We start from the raw sequence: 18,598 nt of genomic DNA on the forward strand, positions 1-18,598 counted from the left end.
TGACGTTTAATTACGTTTAAAAACACATGCACTAAGATCAATTGAAACTGCAGTTTCCCATCTTCTAGATACGTTACATTCTGTTTATGAAGGATTGAAATCACAATCTCCTCTGGAAATTAGGGGATTCTTGAACTATTTCATTTTTTGTTTGTTGTTGTTGTTGATTTTCACTTTCCCAGTTGTGCAACTTTTATCAGAGTCATAGCTTATAGAACGTTTATATTTTCAGAGGGTACGCAACATGCGCATAATATCAGAAATTGTTGAGAGCCCTCTATCTTATCTCATCTCCTCTCATCCTCTCTTCCTTTATCTTATCGTATACTATCTTATCTCATCTTATCTTATTTTATCTTATCTGATATGATCTTATCGTATCTTATCATAGCTTAGCTTAGCATAACTCAGTTTATCTCATCTTATCCTATAGGCCTATTACCTCGTCTTCTCTTGTCTTATCTTATCGTAGCCTGTCTTATCTCATCTTATCGTAGCTTATCTTATCTTATCTTATCTTATCTTATCTTATCTTATCTTATCTTATCTTATCTTATCTTATCTTATCTTATCTACGTCAGTTAATTTTAATTGACGATCATTACAGGGAAAAACGGAACTATTGTCCGCGTTTATTCATGAATTCCAATATAGGAATCACAGGGAAAGTTTTGCGTAGCGTGCTCTATAAATTGTTTGGTTGTTTGTTTGTTTGTTTGTTTGTTTGTTTGTTTGTTCATTTCCATCTGAGAAGATGGCTGGATAGCCCATATTCAGATGGCTGGAGGGTCCATATTCAGCTACTCTAAGCTTGTCTTCCATGGGGTCCAGTTGGATGTGAGGTGGGACCACTTCACCGGGTTAAACACCCTGCTCTTTGCGATGAATGAATGAAGCGGGATCTTTTACGTGCATGGGTTGTTACTCTCACATACACGGGACCTCCATTTTATGTCCTATCCGAGGGGCAGAGATAATCTTCATGGGTATGCATGAATACTTCGTAAACCATAATATATCATTCATAAATGTCGGGCACAGCAAATAACCTAACCGAATACAATCCACTACTGCTACTTACTGCTACTACTGCAACTACCATGCCTATACTACTACTCTACTACTATACAATCATATACTCCTACATGTACTCTCACTTCTACTACTACTAGTACAACTACTACTACTACTACTACTACTACTACTACTACTACTACTACTACCACTACTAATACTATTACTACTACTACTACTACTGATACTGATACTGCAACTGCTACAATTATTATTACTCCTACAAGTGTACTATCACTACTACTACTACTGCTGCTACTACTACTACAACTACTACTTCTACTTCGACTACTACTACTATATCATTATTACTATTTCTGTCGTGTCTGAAGCATCGAAAAGAAAAGGCCATGTTATCTTCCGTGTGATTAACGCATGGAATTAAACAAAAGGAACATTAAAGTGTCCTGCAAGGCAACTCGTCCATGTTTGAATCCGACTGAGACGACACAACTTCCCGCTATTGACAAGGGGGCGGTTAATACTGTCTGCCACTCGGCACAAAAATAACTCTACTAATCCACTTAGCAGACGATGTTTCCCGACAGTCGAGACTTGTAAATCACTTTCACTGTCAACGAGGCGGAAAACTCTGTCGTTTGTGACCGACATAATTTGTGGATCCGATCAATCGTGTTAGGACTATAATTTTTTTTTTTTAGAACCATAACTTCATGTTGCCGTTCCTTTTCAAAAATAAATAAAGAAAAAAAAAGAAATTCTTTACGAATCACCATGATTGCAAAACCAGTAAACACAGTGGTCACGATTTCATAATAAAAACAAAAGTTTTACAGCACTAATAGGCCTAAGTGTTGTATGGGTAGCAACAATGACTCAAATCCATATCTTGCTGTATATAGGTCTTGCGCTGTCCGCATTTATACTTTACTGTTCTTGCGTATATGCGTGTGTATACGTGCATGATTGTTTGCGTGTGTGTAATTTGAATGAAAAAAAAAACACACAAAAAAGTGTGTTTGTGTGTGGGGTAGAGTTATAGCAGGTTTCATCCTTTTTTAAATTGGTAATGATACTAGTTTTCCCCCAATTTCACTGCAAATACTGCAGGTTACGAAGGTAAGAAAAACAGGACCATGCTATATGCATGAAGTGACATACAGCATACTGCACCTTGAGTGTGGGAAGGGATGAGTTGAGTAGGACTACCGAATTATCTTTTTGATTACCACGTTTCCCTTGTATTCAACGACGATTCCAGAGTTTTAAGGAAGGAAGATATTATGAGTAAGTCATTATGATATTTCAATCCTGACACATCTTCTGCCCAGGGATGCCAAGTTCAAAATATTTTTATGAGTGAGATTTTCATGACTCGGCATCTCGGCGCGCAAATGTGCGCGCGAGCGAGGGTGTGGGAGGGGTTTTTCCCCTGTGGCTTCGCACAGTAGGGAGCTTTTTCACAGGTGCATACTTACGTGGCTATTTTTTACTTATTTCGGAAGACAAAAGGGAAATTTACCTTCAATTTCAACTATCACTTGAATCTTTTAAGCTATGCTCCTTGTTATAGGCCCAAGTTGAAGACTTCGCCCGATGAGTGAGAAAAATGGGTGCCATGCGTGAGATCGTGAGACGGACCCTAAATGCTTGAGTCTCACGCAGAATGCGTGAGACTTGGTAGCTCTGTCTGCCAGGCCAACCTTCCAGTATCCGACCGGCAGAAATCGCATTTTGCAAAAACGAACACGTACGCACTCAAAAACACTCACGTAGATACATCATTCATGACACTTATGTCCCAAATACCCATTTTCGTGTTAGTAGCTAGGGAGTTCGTCGTCTTCATGCCGTTGTCGAATAGCTTTTGACTATTTATAGCGTAACTGGTCCCCCCCCCCCCCGATCATTTCTGCTGCAAATTTACGTCTGCCTAATATCAAACAATAAATTGAAAAAAAAATCCTCTTCATTATTTCCAGCGTTTCAGCGACATTACCCTATACTGTCTCTACACAGGGGATTTCTGGAAATGCTAACGGTTAATTTTAATTTTATGGTTTTAGTAACTGATGTAAAGATCATTTCTGCTGCTAACTTTACATTATGGTTTGATGGAGAGTTCAATCACATGACACATCACATTCACTAAAGATTCTTGTCTTTAGCAATGTTACTAGAATGTGCAGAACGATACAAACGAATAAGCTGTGTGAAGAGAATTTAGCTACCTTAAACTTTAACATTAAACTTATCAAAGCGTAGTCGGAATTCCTCATTACTCATAATTCCCTGCATATTGATTTTTACGCATCACTTTCTTTCTTTCCTTTTGTGAATTTGGCGCGTGAACCAATCAAAATGAGATTCGTTATTATAATTCTAATGTCTTGCAGTAAAGTAAAAGAAAAACACAGAGCAAAAACAAAAAAAAGATAAGAACAAGCTAATTCAACAAAAGTCACTCGTGAAGGATGAATGCAAAGTGGTTTTAGTTTAATTAAATAGGGCAATGAATGCACAGCTATACCCACGCTAGTGCCTGCCCTGCTTTAGTAGCCGAATGCATCTTGGCAAATGGGAATAAAACACACACACACACACACACACACACACACACATCCCACACGATTTCCTTGAAATTGGGATCTGGCATTAGTCGTGGGTCACCCTTGCGATCGCTTTACCAAATCCTCTTAAGTCAATGCCGCCGGTACGCGTCTAGTCCCTCGCGGAGAGAGAAAGCGACAAAAAGGCATAAACAAAACCAAAGAAAACAAATGCAGCTCGTCTCGACGGGTAAGCTTAAAACGTTTTATTGCCATGTTCTGCGGTGGAGGGCCTTTGATATGAATTTTTAATGGTTGTGACACGTTGTCCGTATAAGGACAAAGAAATCAAGACGCTGAAATAACCATTCCTTATCTGCTCGTGAGTAAAGTGCATTTTTATCTCCGTGGAGAAACGCCTGGCAGCGAGTCTCATGTAATTTTCAAGATGGTGATGAATAAGTTAAAGAGAGCAGCTTATACCGTAGAATGCAGATGCTTCAAATTACCCTTGATAGGATTGCTTGAACGATTGGGAAATACAAGAAGGATTCATTCTTATATCCCCCTCTCGATTCCGCTGAAAAATCGACAAAGCGCGACATAGCCATGCTGAAAAGAACACAATGTCCCACAGTGTGAAACACAGGGTGAACACATTGTGAACAAAAATGTGAAATCTCTTCACACTGTTAGATTCGAGCATTTTAACAATGTGAACACACTGTGAATCATAAATTGACAGTGTGAATCATCAATTCGCAGTGAGAAACAAAACATTTACTATATGTGAACTCTGTGAAAACCACACCACAGTGTGAGATCATTTTCACACTGTTAAATTCGAGCGTTTTCGCACAGTCGACCATGTGAACACACTGTGAACACACTGTGGGACACTGTGTTCTTTCCAGTAAGGAACGTGGCTTGATTCAAATCTTATCCATCGCACATATTATCGAGTGTTTCAAAAGTTTGGCGGGTCACCATCGTCGCCATGGTCACAATGATCACCTCCCTAGTGAGATGGGGATATAAGATATCATTGAATTGACGTAATGATGCTCTCCAGACCTTAACAGTGATGAAGTTAACTTCTAATGGATCTTCAAGATCCGTGCATGCCTATCAGCTGTAAAACAAATGCAGTGGGAGGGTCCTCCGCAGAGGAAGTAATCAAGCAAGCAAGCAAAACTAAAGTAAAGTATATCAAACGACACAAACGACACAGACGCCCAAAATAAACATTGTCTTCTCTCCCACAGGGGCCAACTTAATTCACTTCATCGCTTTGTGTACAAAAAGACACAAGCAAACACATGAATGAGCAGGTTCGATGATCATCATACTGCCTACTTTGTTCAGCTGTCTTTGGAGCCTATTCCATGTATAAAAACCAATTCATTACCTGTTGTCCTCCAAAGTAATACGTCAGATCAGTTTATGTCGTTCTGTCGTGACTGTGTAAAGCGCTAAATGAATAGATGTCATGAAATAAAATGTTAAAAGTGAAGAGAGCTGCTTATTCTTTGAAGGAGAGTATATAGGTGAAGACAATAAATTAATACAGAAGTATTTCATATAACATTGGATAATGATATTGTTTGATATCTGTACAGATATCTGTCTTGCGCGAAAACGTTTATAATCGTTCCATGATTGATAATTATGCAATAATTCCTAATCATTTTATAATTAATAATGGCCCTAAAGATCATGTATAGGCATCCCAAAATTGTTATGTCATGTCCAGCTTTTTAAAAAAAAAAACGATGACATTTTTAAAGGTCTATTTGTAATGACTTCTTTCGGAATAAGATAGAAACGTGTTGTTATAGTTTTTGAAAAAAAAGTAACAATTTCAATTTTTGCTTTATTGAAACTTCAATCTATGTCAAATGTTCTTTATGTTTTCTTTTTCGAACTCATACACTTATATCATGGTGTTATTCTCATTTTGTCCTCCTATTCATTATGTAACTGTACTGTGAATTACCAAGGACTGGTGTTATTAAATAGCGTGTATCGATTTTGCTTTTTTTTTTTTTGTCTGGATAATGTGCTTCGAGGAAAAGAAAAAGAAGCCAACAAAAACAGACACAAAAACGGCAATGATTATTTTTATTATAAGACTTCAACTAATTCAAATGTCTGTCAAGTGAAAACGAATCAACTCAACCCACTTTCTGTTCCTTTTCATACAGGTTGCTGGCTTACCTACGAGTTATAATTTTGGATACACGTCACAAGAACCTCGTCATCGTCACGTGTTAGAGCTATGGTTCTGGCTTTCAGTTTCTAGCAACGCCCGTGAGTAACATGACCGTATTATTTTTTTTTCTACTGAAATTGATGTGTCCCTTTGATTTTCTTTTATGAGTGTTAAAGATTTGTGTAGAGTTTGTGAGTATTTGCGCGAGTATTTGTGTTATAGTTTCATTTCGTATCTATTACGATTTCCATCTATATTTGCGTGAAACATATATAGAGGAACCCCTTTCCGTTATCCCCTCCCCCGCAATATCAATGCATCGCATGGAAGGGGATATTATTTTCTTTTTTTTCAGGATTTTCTCTTAAATATCGCCTCACAACAGAACAGTGCTCATGTTTAATTTTCACTTCCTTTCATTACTTTACATGTGATGTTCCACAATCAGGACAAAAAGCAATACACGACTATAATTTTGAACACTAAGACGTAATAAACTGCTGATGCAATGCCATTAATAATAAGAAAAGCACACGAGAAGTTGTTAAGAAATAAGATTACATTATATTCAAGTTGTTAGAGAAGGAGAGTCGATGGGATAGAAAATTAGACACAGGAGCCCAATGAAAGGTAATGCTTCTTGAGAATCAAAGGGTCCTTGGAGAAAATACATTGGGTCCCATTGTTTACGAGATTGGTATCTTTGTATTGGAGTTACTGAATAAAGAATAAGGACAGAAAACATAAAGAAATAACAAAAACAAAGCATTTAAAAAAATAACTGCTAAGGAATTATCCGAATTGGGTGATTCTCAGACTACGTCATCAGAGTTGTATTTAAAAAATGTATCAAGATTTGCAGGCGAGTAGCCAGCTCAAGTAAGAAATCACTGTCTCTGCTTTTCTTATTTGGTCTTTAACCCGTTCTGTGCCAATGAATCAAATGTGCATAAATTCTACGCACAAACCTATGTACCGGCAATTTATGTGGCACACGGAGGGTTAATCTCACAAACATCTGGACATTTGAAAATACGACACACAGGACTGAAATGAAGCTGCCTACTAATTATCTTCGTATACATGTTCCGTAATGACATTTTCAATTTAGATACGTTTGAGAGTAAATAAAAGATGGACACTGCCGATATACTTGGCTCAAGATTGTTCCGATTTTCAATTCGCAACGACGAACATGTCTTTTTCTGCAAACACTGTTCCGCTTAATGCTGCGAACATGGTGAATATAGCTTAATATGCATGTGTAAACCTCCAGTTTCAAACATACCGCCCTCTATTGTTTATTGTGAAATACGGCACACCATGTATCATTTCGCGTGAACCGAAAGAAATTAACCAAGTAATACAATATGTGCAGTAAAAAGCCTGGGAATTATTCCTCACGAGCAGAATCTTGGTATGGAATTTGGTTTGTGTGTGTGTGTGTGTGTTTGTTTGTTCGTTTGTTTGTTTGTTTGTGGGCGTATCCAAGTAATATGAAGAAATACTGTAGAAAAGTTATCATAAGGTATATAAAACGTATTTAGATATTGTTCGTTTCGTCACGTAAGTAAAGACGAGGGTATCATGAATCAAAACAATTCAACTGTGTAATCTCACCGCAGAGGTCCTTTAATATCTTACAGTAATCCGTAAATGATCTGAATTCCTATCATCGAATTTAATCAGAGCAATCTGCCTTGATCTTTAAGATTTATACTTAATCGATCAAATCCTTTGGTATGAACATTTGTGATTTTTTTTTCTCTTTGTAAATAATTTTTCGAGGTGATCAACCCATGATGGAATTTATAAAAATAGAAATGTAATGAAGTCTGCAACCCATATGAAGGAAATTGTCCAAGTCATTATAAGCATCTCCGAGATGGAGAAGTTAATTAAATCTATTTTCAGTAAGACAAGTAATGCGACTTTGTTTCTCTCTCGACAATCTTGAGTTCTTGTATCTTTTTTCCCCTCCTTTCTGTTAACGGAGAAAAATCTGAAATTAGGTCTACTTCAGTCTTTTAAGCACTTGAATAGAGCGTCGTAATGACGTTTGCAATGAATAATTCTCCTTCCGTTTTTTTTTTTCTCACAAATTCCGAGGTTATTTTGGCGCATCCAATTATGTCGTAAATTGGCGAACTGCAGTTGAGCATCTGTGCATATCAACCCTGTCTATACAAGTCAACGCTTATTTTTTCCCCTCTTGGCTAATTCAATTATTCCCGACATCACAATAATATACTCTTTTTTTTTCGAGATACTCACATGTCTGTAAAGATCCCTCCTCGACAAATCTTATCATGGATTTGGATTCTAGGATATTTAATCAAGGTAATGCAACAACAACAACAAAAGAAAGATGACACAGATTCTGCACTATAGAAGCTATCAGGTATACGGATGCATTTTTTCCATGTTTACCGGAATCAAACTGTGTACTTCGAGCGCACTGTATCCGAGCCTACTCTTCCGCGTACATTTCATCTCTTGGGATGGTAGCGCGAGGAGAAGGGAGATTTACAGCCAGAGCGAGATAAAGGAAGGGAGATATATTATGGATAGAGAGATAGGAGAGACAGGGAGATAAGAGAAACATATACAGACAGACAGAGAGAGATATGCAGCCCGAGAGGGGTATTATAGGAGAAGGAGAGAAATATATATTGGTAGATGAATGAGGAGATGAAGTATCGAAGATATGCATAGATGGAGGATGTATAGCCAAAAATAGACGGAAGAAAAAGCAAAAACAAAGAAAAGAGAGGCGCTTTGGACGGAACATTCAAGAACGAGGTTGGGAAAATGTCTGCATATTTGCGAAGGAGCGGCGTGCAAAGGGAGAGAATTAAGATGTGTGCATGTGTGTGTGTGTGTGTATGTGTGTGTGTGTGTGTGTGTGTGTGTGTTTTGTGTGTTTTGTGTGTGAGAAAATAAAGAGAGACAAATTTGTGCGTGCGCTTGCGCGAAACACAGAGACTATCCAAATAGATAAAGTGCACTAGTGGCAAAAATGATGAAATAGTGGAGTCAAAAAAGAGTTAGGACAGACAGACAGACAGACAGACAGACAGACAAGGAGACTGACCTAAAGTAGGAGAGACAGATAGATATAGAAAAAAAGAGAGAAGGGGAGACAGAAAGAGAGAGAGAGACGGAGGTATGTTTCTACGAATGTAGAACTAATTGGAACGGTGTGGGTATTGTCTGGAGACGACGCGCACCCACATTATTCATCACTGTGAAATGAAACGGAGATGCAGTGATCCCGGTGTTGAATCGACTGTAGTGTGGGCTGAATTGAGAACTGGGCGAAGCAACAGGGGACGAACCCGCAGTTCGTGCAGGATCTAGAGCGAATGTGAAAAAAAGTCAATAAATCAAGGATTCTTCCATGTTATATCGCATATCACATTGCACTTGGGGACAGGCTTTTGCCGTAGGCGGTTCGTTGCGTGTGTTCTTTCGTTCATGCATGTCCGCCTAATTGGGACCAACAATTAAGCGTCACGCAATTACTGCGGAAAATCAACTGCGATTTCGCTATCGATTAATCGATGAAATTAAAAAAGAAATGCCAACCCTCCCTTCCCAACACAAATACACTGTTTACGTACACATCTGTATTGTATAATAACCATATCTATATCTATCTGTCAAACTCTATATATTAATCTATATATTATTTCATTGCATATATATCTCTATCTATCTATCCATCTACCTATCTACCAATCTTTGCATCTATCTATCTATTTATCTATCTATCTATCTATCTATCTATCTATCTATCTTTCTATCCATATATCTATATCTATCTACAGTATTATTCTACCTACCTACCTAACTACCTACCTAGCTATACTAGCTACCTACTTATCTTGGGCCTATATACATGTATGTAAATTATTTTTGAATACATCCATGCGTATATGTGCGTATGCATTTTTGTTAAAAAAAAATCTGTGTATACTTTACAGGCTCTCTGAGTGCATTATGGAATCTAAAACAAAGTACGATACCACCGTATAATCTCTATAGCATGCACGCATCATGTAACCCATTCGATTTGTGTACCTGTCACTGATGAACATCATCATTTCTATCAATTAAAAGATGATGGCTACGTGCCAGCCATTGGTAAAACATACGGCTTGGTAATGATTGATAAATAATGTTGTACAAAATTCATCAAAGAGGAACCTTCTCACGTTACCACGGTTACAGTCTTGGATATTTGAGATCCGTATCTATTTATATCTACCTCAGATAAAATGTCGTCTATGTAACTCTCGCTGTCTGGTATTTACTATTCAATATTCTTATAGGAACATACTACCTGCTACTTCTACTGCTACCAAAACCTTTAAAATATGAATCTGCCGACACTGATAATAATAATTCTATTTAAAAAAATGATTATCATGATGAGTATTCAATTAGTAGAGATAATGATCAATGATGATAGAATCATGATTTAGGATTTTTAAAGATAATCCTCACAAATATTGTCATTATTACGTTTGCAACGTAGTAACTTTATTACAATAGTACAATAGCATTCATAACAATGACGGTAAAGTATGACGCTAAAGTATAAAAGCAATTACAAAAGTAATACTTATTACTCCTAAAGAGTATAAATGACAGTCATAATGTATTTCGTCTACAATATGGTTGAAGGTGTTTGCCTTGCTCTGTCTAAAGAGCCCCCAATGTTTAAATACCCTAGCAGATAACAATGAAGAGCATGTTCTTTTTTGTCCACCTGAATAATAGGGAACGTGTTCGAGGATCCGAACCCTGACTGGGGACCTCGTGTATTAAGTCTGTGGCTTAATCCATTTGACCACAGAGCTCCATATTATGCTACTGATTTCATTGTAAAGGAAAAACAAACAAACTACACAATAATCGAAACCAAAATAAGAACAATGGACAATGCAGTTTAGTCCAAGGGTGCACGAATTCCGTAAATGGTGGAAACTAGGTCTAACCTACAAAGCATTATGGTATGTATGTATATATATATATATATATATATATATATATATATTATAAATGTCGACATTAAGTTCATATCTTCAGTAGATTATTGGTTACTAGCATCATATGAAGGGCTTTTTCAGGAGATGAAACTGCAATAACAGTTATGGCTCAAGATTGACTGTTTACATTTAAGCCTTCCTTTTCTTGTATTTTATCATGAGCCTTCAAAGGCGACTGATTTTCTTTATACTGTTTTTTGTTTGTTTTTCTTCGTTACGGTTTGCTTCAAGGCCGCAGTAGCCACACCGACGTAGCGAAATTGAAAATGCCTAATGGAAGAAGCGTCCACTTTAGAGGCGCATGAACCACTAACTTTTGGCATTTAACGTTCTATTACGCAGATTGAATTGTATCCACTTATTCTATGTAGTTCGTTTCGTTATAGTTTTGAAGTCGGCCAAATTTAATTATTGATCGCTCCAAAGATCTTGATGGTAAAGTATAACACACACAAAAAAAAATGATCTACTTTGCCAATTTTTGGCAGTCATCTCACAAGGCAAGACGTTCCTGGTCAAAAGTGATGAAATTAATATTATCCAAGGGCCCCAGAGAAAAGAAAACTACATAGTAGCACCTTTTTAAGTTCGTCGCTTATCAATTAATCAATATTCCACGTGGTATTCTGGTGCATTTTGCAGTAACGTCAGGTGATACATTTTGTAGAGTTAATTTCTGAATTTGTATCAAGATGTAAAGGGGCCTACTGCAAACCATTGCAGCGATACTTGCAGTTTGATCATGAAAACGTGAGAAAATTAGTGGCGCTTGTAAATACAGTGATCATTTATATAAAAAAGAATTAGGGAAGCATTATTCTGTAATTTTTTTTGTCATTTTTCAAGCTACAGTATACAACAGAAGTGAGTACACCCCATGTGAACATATAAAAATTGAATGTAATTCTTTAAATTGTTTGTTTTGTCTCAAAAGTCTCACAGATATTGTAAAAATGACATTGAATGATATGAATTGAGACAGAAAAATAGTATTTATAACCTTAATTTTGAAATATTATACATACTTGAGAAAATAATGGCAACGAAAGTGGGTACACCTTGTGTAATATTTGCATGGAAACATAGTTAAATCTGGAGTTTTATTGTCAACAGCACTGGTCATAATTTTCCTTAGCACAAAAAAAAAACCCAACCAAAAAAACATGTTGATATGACATGGCACTGCCTTATAATGCCCCTCTGCATTCTTTTATCTGTGTTTGACTCCTGTTTGATGACTTCTTGGAGTGGTCAGGGTTTGACTCACTTTAATTCTTGTATTCCTCTGTGCATTACTACTGGTGTGACTAGTGTGGTCAGGAGAAATCATCGAACGTGCAACTGACCCCCTTGCTAACTTTTCAGGAAAGCAGTTCGAGCATGGAACACAAACTCAAGGTCACTACCATGAAAAAACAACATGATTTTCATGCTAAGGAAAATTATGGCAAATGCTGGGACCATAAAACTCCAGATTTGATCATATTTCAATGCAAATATTACACATAGTGTACTCACTTTTGTTGCCGATATTTTCATGAAATATGCATAATATGTCATAATTGAGGTTATGAATACTAGTTTTTGCCTCAATTCCTATCACCCCAGGTCCTTTTTACAATCTCTGTGAGACTTGTTATTTAAAACCAACAACTTGAAGATTCGAATGTTCAAATGCTCATGTGGGGTGTACTCACTTCTGTTGGATACTGTATCGTCTAGAGCTGTGTGTTACACAAAGATTCTAATTGTGTTGTGGTTCGCTATCGGTTAAAGGACATCCCATTGATGTATCGCATGCAGGCATCGCGACCGGACTCGTTTTATTTGTACGTACAAGACGGTGTCCGCACGACTAGTAGCACACCGTTTGTATGTACACATCCGGGCCAGCGGGCACACACAGCGAAGCCAAGATTCAATGCACGTACAGACTCTATACCCTGAATGCACCATAGCCCCCATTAAAGCACTTCGCATAGATGAAATCGTAGCAACGGAAATAGACCCAAGAGACTGCAACTCTGTATCCTCGTCCAGGTATTTTGTTCTTGTAAGTTGTTCTTATCGAGGATACAAAGGGGACGAAATGAAATTGGAGAGAGAGAAAAAATAAAGAAAGGGCACCAAATAAAATGTATTTTTAAAACACAGTGGTAATCAGTCTAGTGAATAATGACCAGAAACATATTTTACCCAAAGCACAATTGTAATCACAACTAGACAAGGATTTTCTCCGTTAACTTCTAAGCCTCTTCATTCCCCTAAGCCTCCTTTGCCACAGTCTATTTATACAAGAGCTCACGTAAGCACCCGTATGACATATCCACCCCAAATGCAATTGCATTAAAGAAGAGCGATGCTTTTAATGTGAATCATCATTTCTCTTTTAGTTACTTCTAGATCGTCTTTACCCCAACCTACTTTTGACGTGGCTTATTTATACAACATTAATGATCAGCCAGGAACAGACATCAGAAATTGGGGATGCATGTATTCAGGAAGACGACACGTACAAGCTGATCAATGTATGATATTCCTGTTCAAAGACGGTTATTTATAATTATGATACCGCGTATTCCAATTCTCTCTGATAGCTGGTTTTTATTCATTTTGTGTTTTTTTAGGCAGAGTTGGTTTCACTCGGTGATTGGTAATAAATACCCTCTAAATATCATCGACACCTACACACATTTTGCTCTCTCTTTCTTTAGCGAATAGTTGCTGATCGCTATCCGCAGGTTGGTTTTTTTTTTTTTGAAGAAGTATTATAGGGCTAACATACTACACGATTGTAAAATTGTGGTTGGATTATTGCCTCCCATTGAAGACAAGAAAATGATAGATATGGATTAAATTCTTCGGCTCCATTAAAAAAACAAGGAAAAAGAAGTTTTATGCACCCGTCGCACTTGTCAAGTAAGATCAAATTGATGACTTGTCTCCAAGAAAGAAATATAGATATTGCAGACTCTTGCGGTATAATCCTACCCGTCTTCGGACCTTTATGGACTAATCCGTGGCGAGGAAAAGTGTCGATTAATTGGATTTGGGGATTGTTTCTCCCCCCCCCCCCCTCTCTCTCTCTCTCTATCTCTCTGTTTCTGCAAACGGAAAGGACGACCATCGGACCGTCGAGCTGGTGGGGAGAATTTCGAAAGGTCAGAAGAGAAGAGACATCACACTCCATCTACTTTCCTATTTGTCTAAACCCCAAACCAGGAAGAGAGCACCCACGCGGTCTCATAATGTTTCTTTCCCCACAACAACCCCCTATCTTTCGCCCCCTTCTCCTCCCCCCCCCCCCTTTCCCTCCCGTCGCATGAAATGAAAGCTACAAAAAGGGGGGGGGGGACAAAGTAAAGTAATCTGGAATGATGGGCGTTGTATTTTCGAAACATCGTTCACCGATACAGCTCAATTTTGCTGATGTGTGACTCTGTAATTCCAGCCATGCGTGTGTGCGCGCATGTGTGTTTGTGATATGAGTAGAGAGACAGAAAATATACTATATTGATGCAGTTGTGTGTATATAAATATATGACGCTAGTAACCAATGATCTACCCAAGATATGAACTTACTGTCGACTTTTATATAAATGTATTGATGCACACACACACACACACACACACACACACACACACACACACACACACACACATATATATATATATATATATATGTATTTATATATATACATTATTTGGCATTACATATGACAAAATGCATAAGAGAAAGCGAGGGGAGAGAGACGATGGGGAAGGAAAAAATTGCCCTAAAATCAGAGTATTAATTCAGAGAGCAAGTTACATCAAATATCATCAAATCTTAATTATCTATCAGTCTGCCTTCATGAACATTGATGTGAATAAGATTTTCTACCATGGCGACAGTTTTTCTTCTCAATGGAAACTGTAGAGTCTAAAAGTCATTCACGGCATGGCAAGGTGCAACGATACAATCTGACAATCATTATCAAACCAATTTGATCTTGTCTGCACAGTCGGACCTCACACTCAAAGATCACTCGAACCTTAATTGCTACCATGAAGGATCAACCCTAATAACAATGCAGCGGGTGGTTGTTTTATTTTCAGTCAATCAATGTAAAGAAAAAATCTATCCAGGTATGTGAATGAAAGCATTGTATTGACGCTCCTTGCAATGTTCTACCTGCTTTACAACTTGCTTACTTTCAAAGCACAATACAGGATGTGTAACTTGCACAATATAGCAGTTCACCCAAGATGGATTGGATTATTTATCTGTATTTCTCTACTGCATGTTTTCTTTGACTTTAGCCTGTGCGTGGTTCAAAATGGCATGGCTAAAATAATTCAATACATCAATCATAGCAGGTTTTGCACGTCAAGAAATTACGGGCAAACATTTAGAATCAGTTAACATAATGCTATGCGGGAGGACTGCGAATAAGCAGAGGCTTAAAAGTGTGGAACTTTTTCTTCTTTTTCCCCATGTTTTGGAAATATCTTGGGATAAGCGGCGAGGAATACAGCGGGCATATCAATCACGCAGGCAAATGGATTTCCATTATTTCCCCCAGCGTGGTCAAACGCTGTATCTCAGGTGGGATTCATAAATCATTTTGCGGGAAAAAACCGCCAGTATTGTCGAGTGGGCATGTTCGTAGGCGGGAAAATGCCGTTCCCTGTCTTGGTCAAGAGCGTCCAACCAAGCGTGGTTATTTTTTTTTTTTTGTGAAATTTATACCCGGGGATCGATTACACCGTATACTCTTCTCCTCCATATGTCATACTGCTCCCTTTACTTTTCTTCCTTATAATATTCTCTGTTCCTGTATTTAACAGTCCCACTGGATAATACAGAAAATGTACAACGGAAAAGATATGGCGAAGAAAAAGGAGAGAGAAGAATAGAAAAGAAAATGTAATGAAGTGGGGATGAGAGGAGGATCAGACAAAAGGAAGATACCTCGTTCGATTGTCACTGTGGTTTGTTCTATTTTTCCATCTGAGAAGATGGCTGGGAGCCCATATTCAGCTACACCTATAGCCGGTCTTCCATGGGGTCCAGTTGGATGTGAGGCGGGACCACTTCACTGGGTTGAACACCCTGAGCTTTTCGATGAATGGATGAAATGGGATCTTTTATGTGCATGAGTGATGAGTTGTGACTCTCTCACAGACGGGACCTCCAGTTTATGTCCTGTCTGAGGGACAGAGTGTTTTGCCTCTTATTAGGGAGGACGGTATGAATACATGCTTCAGTAAGAGTGGGGAATCGAACCCGAGTCCTTTGGATCTTGAGGCTGGCGCGCCACCGAATGAGCCGAATCACCTTAGAACTCCGCCATGTCCCGAGTCTCGAAATCACAGTTACTAGTAGTTGGAAGTACTCTCTCTCACACAATTTGTAGGGGTAGCATGAACTTTGACACAGTTGATAAGATGAAAATCAGCAGTAAACACAGCCCAACAATAAGGCCTTAAAAAAGAAGAGTATCTTACGAACCTGGAGAGGATTACTGAATAAAATTGTCTTGGTGTCCGACGTGTTGGAAATAGGCTCAGAGTACAGGCAGGAAAGCAAAACCAAAACTGTCTTAGAAATGATAGATAACCGAATTAGCCTGACACTTTTAAAGATGAAGAGCCCCCAGGGATCTGAAAAAATGGGGGAAGACAATAATTTGGTATTCATTTCTGGCAATGTTTGCATGTTATAGGGTTAAACCTTATTTGAAGAAGAGAAAACAGTGGCGAAATCTGCACGCTTATCGCACGAATACCAACGGACGTATGGCGAGAGAGATAGAGAGAGATAAAAAAGTGACGAGGGCGAGAGAAGAACTGGAGAGGAGGAGAGAGAGAAATAAAGAAAGAGAGAGGGTGAGAGAAGGAAAAAAAGAGACAGACAGGCAGATAAAAAGAGGGCGTGAAGAGAGAGAAAAAAAGAAAGAGAGAGAGAGAGGGATTGAGGCATTCTGCCCCCGCAGCATTCCAACATTCAGACATTCCTACGAATCTATTGCACCTGTTCGTTTGTATGAGATTGCCAAGTGCGAAAAAACAAGCAACAAATAAAAACAAAGCAGAACAACAACAAAACACCGAGAAAAAAAGCAAACAAAGCAAGAATCCGAAGGTAACACAGAGCCTGACACTGTTGAGTCTAATTTGTTTATGGAGATGGCTTGATGCTTCAAAGAGTCTATAAGGGTTTCGTAAATAAATCTTACCCATGCTAATTTGATAAAATATGTGATTACACACACACGCACACACACACACACATATATATATATATAAATAATGTATATATACATTAACATATATAAATGTGTGTGTGTGTGTATGTATACTTGTACAATTTCTATACAAATACGTGTGTACATAATATTCAATCAATTTATTTCATTTGTGTATATATCTATTATAAATTCATGCATGCAAATTTCCGTTAAGATGTGTAATATGTCGCAGACATTTTGCAAATGATGTTGCCAATACTTACAACAGTGATGATCTTAATAGCAATCTTCATATGAAATCATGATATGAAGGCGGTTATCGTCATGATAACACGAATGATTTAACACTGTTTTTATTGCAGTTGTTATTATCATTACCATCATTTCCACATCGGCCCCCATCATTCTTATGATTATGCTAATGATGAAAGAAGTTCGTCCATGGAAACTCCTTCATATTAAAGGCATAATTTATCATTTGCAGATGAAACAAAAACCCGGCATTAGTGCTTTAGAATAGTTCTAAAATGTGAATTTGGGATAGAAACAACCACTGTAAAAATTTGAACCCGTATAATCAATGTTGAATAATGTTAGATACACAAAATGTGAACAATAGTTATAATAAAAATGTTGCAAGACTAAACCGTCTACAGTTATGGTTTAATGAGAAAAATACTGATATCTCCTTATATTTTAGGCTTTATTGCAAAAAAAAAAAATTATACGTTAGGATGTTTTGTGATACAACAGACCTACACATATGCATCAAATGTGATATCTTGAAAATTTGTTAAATCAGTGTACCCAAAGGTAAACAGGACCTTTAAGTACTGTTCTTCCATAGGGGCTTGTCTTGATCATTACACCAGCATTTTCAGTTATACAGAGGTACAACTTGGTCAAGATTGAAGTCATATTATGCATAAGGTACCTCAACCAAGGACCATTGCACTATACAGTTATCAAATTCATGAATCCTTGTTGTAGAGTCAAAGTTTTTTTTACCTTATACCACAATATTCCTCTTTGGTGCAAACACCGATCTTGAGAAATACGCACTCATGTCTCTCAGTGTCTGGAATGAATCTCTTGAAAAAAAATAGAAAAAAGGGTTGTGTGAAAGTATGTGTTTGTATGTGTTTTATTTTATGCGTTACATCATCGGCAAGCTAGGAGGCAACGCCCCCCCCCCCGCCGCATCCTAGTCCAATACTACGTTGCTTACAGAAGCAATCTAAGGAGAGGGAAAGAAGAAAAAATGTTTAAAAAAAGACAGCTTTCTTCTTCCGAAGGATTATTGAAAGCCTGAAGATCTTATTAAGCTCTTGGGATGTACCTTGATTACATGGACATTTTTGCCGGTAAAGAGAAAAATAAGAGATATAAAATTTGAAGGATATATTAAACTAGATCAAAATGTCAAACGGAATCAGAAATGCAAGACAGGGAGATTATGCAGGCTGTCAAAATGCCAACGCTCAATTAAACAATTCCCCATGCTGTATAGGCTCG

General features: G+C 37.7%; 1 protein-coding gene across 1 annotated transcript in view; it reads left to right on the forward strand.

Annotated features, from left to right (window-relative positions):
- The first annotated feature begins 5,833 nt into the window (after nt 1-5,833).
- Nucleotides 5,834-18,598, forward strand: part of LOC139719182 (uncharacterized) — an 89,505-nt gene continuing 76,740 nt past the window's right edge. The window contains exon 1 of the mRNA XM_071630615.1: nt 5,834-5,894. The gene's annotated coding sequence lies outside the window, so the exon portion shown is untranslated. The remainder of the gene's footprint in view (nt 5,895-18,598) is intronic.

The sequence above is a fragment of the Diadema antillarum genome, unplaced genomic scaffold, assembly GCF_040938485.1.
Source record: "Diadema antillarum isolate AM-2024a unplaced genomic scaffold, OU_Dant_1.0 scf00000107, whole genome shotgun sequence".
NCBI classification, from domain to species: Eukaryota; Metazoa; Echinodermata; class Echinoidea; order Diadematoida; family Diadematidae; genus Diadema; species Diadema antillarum.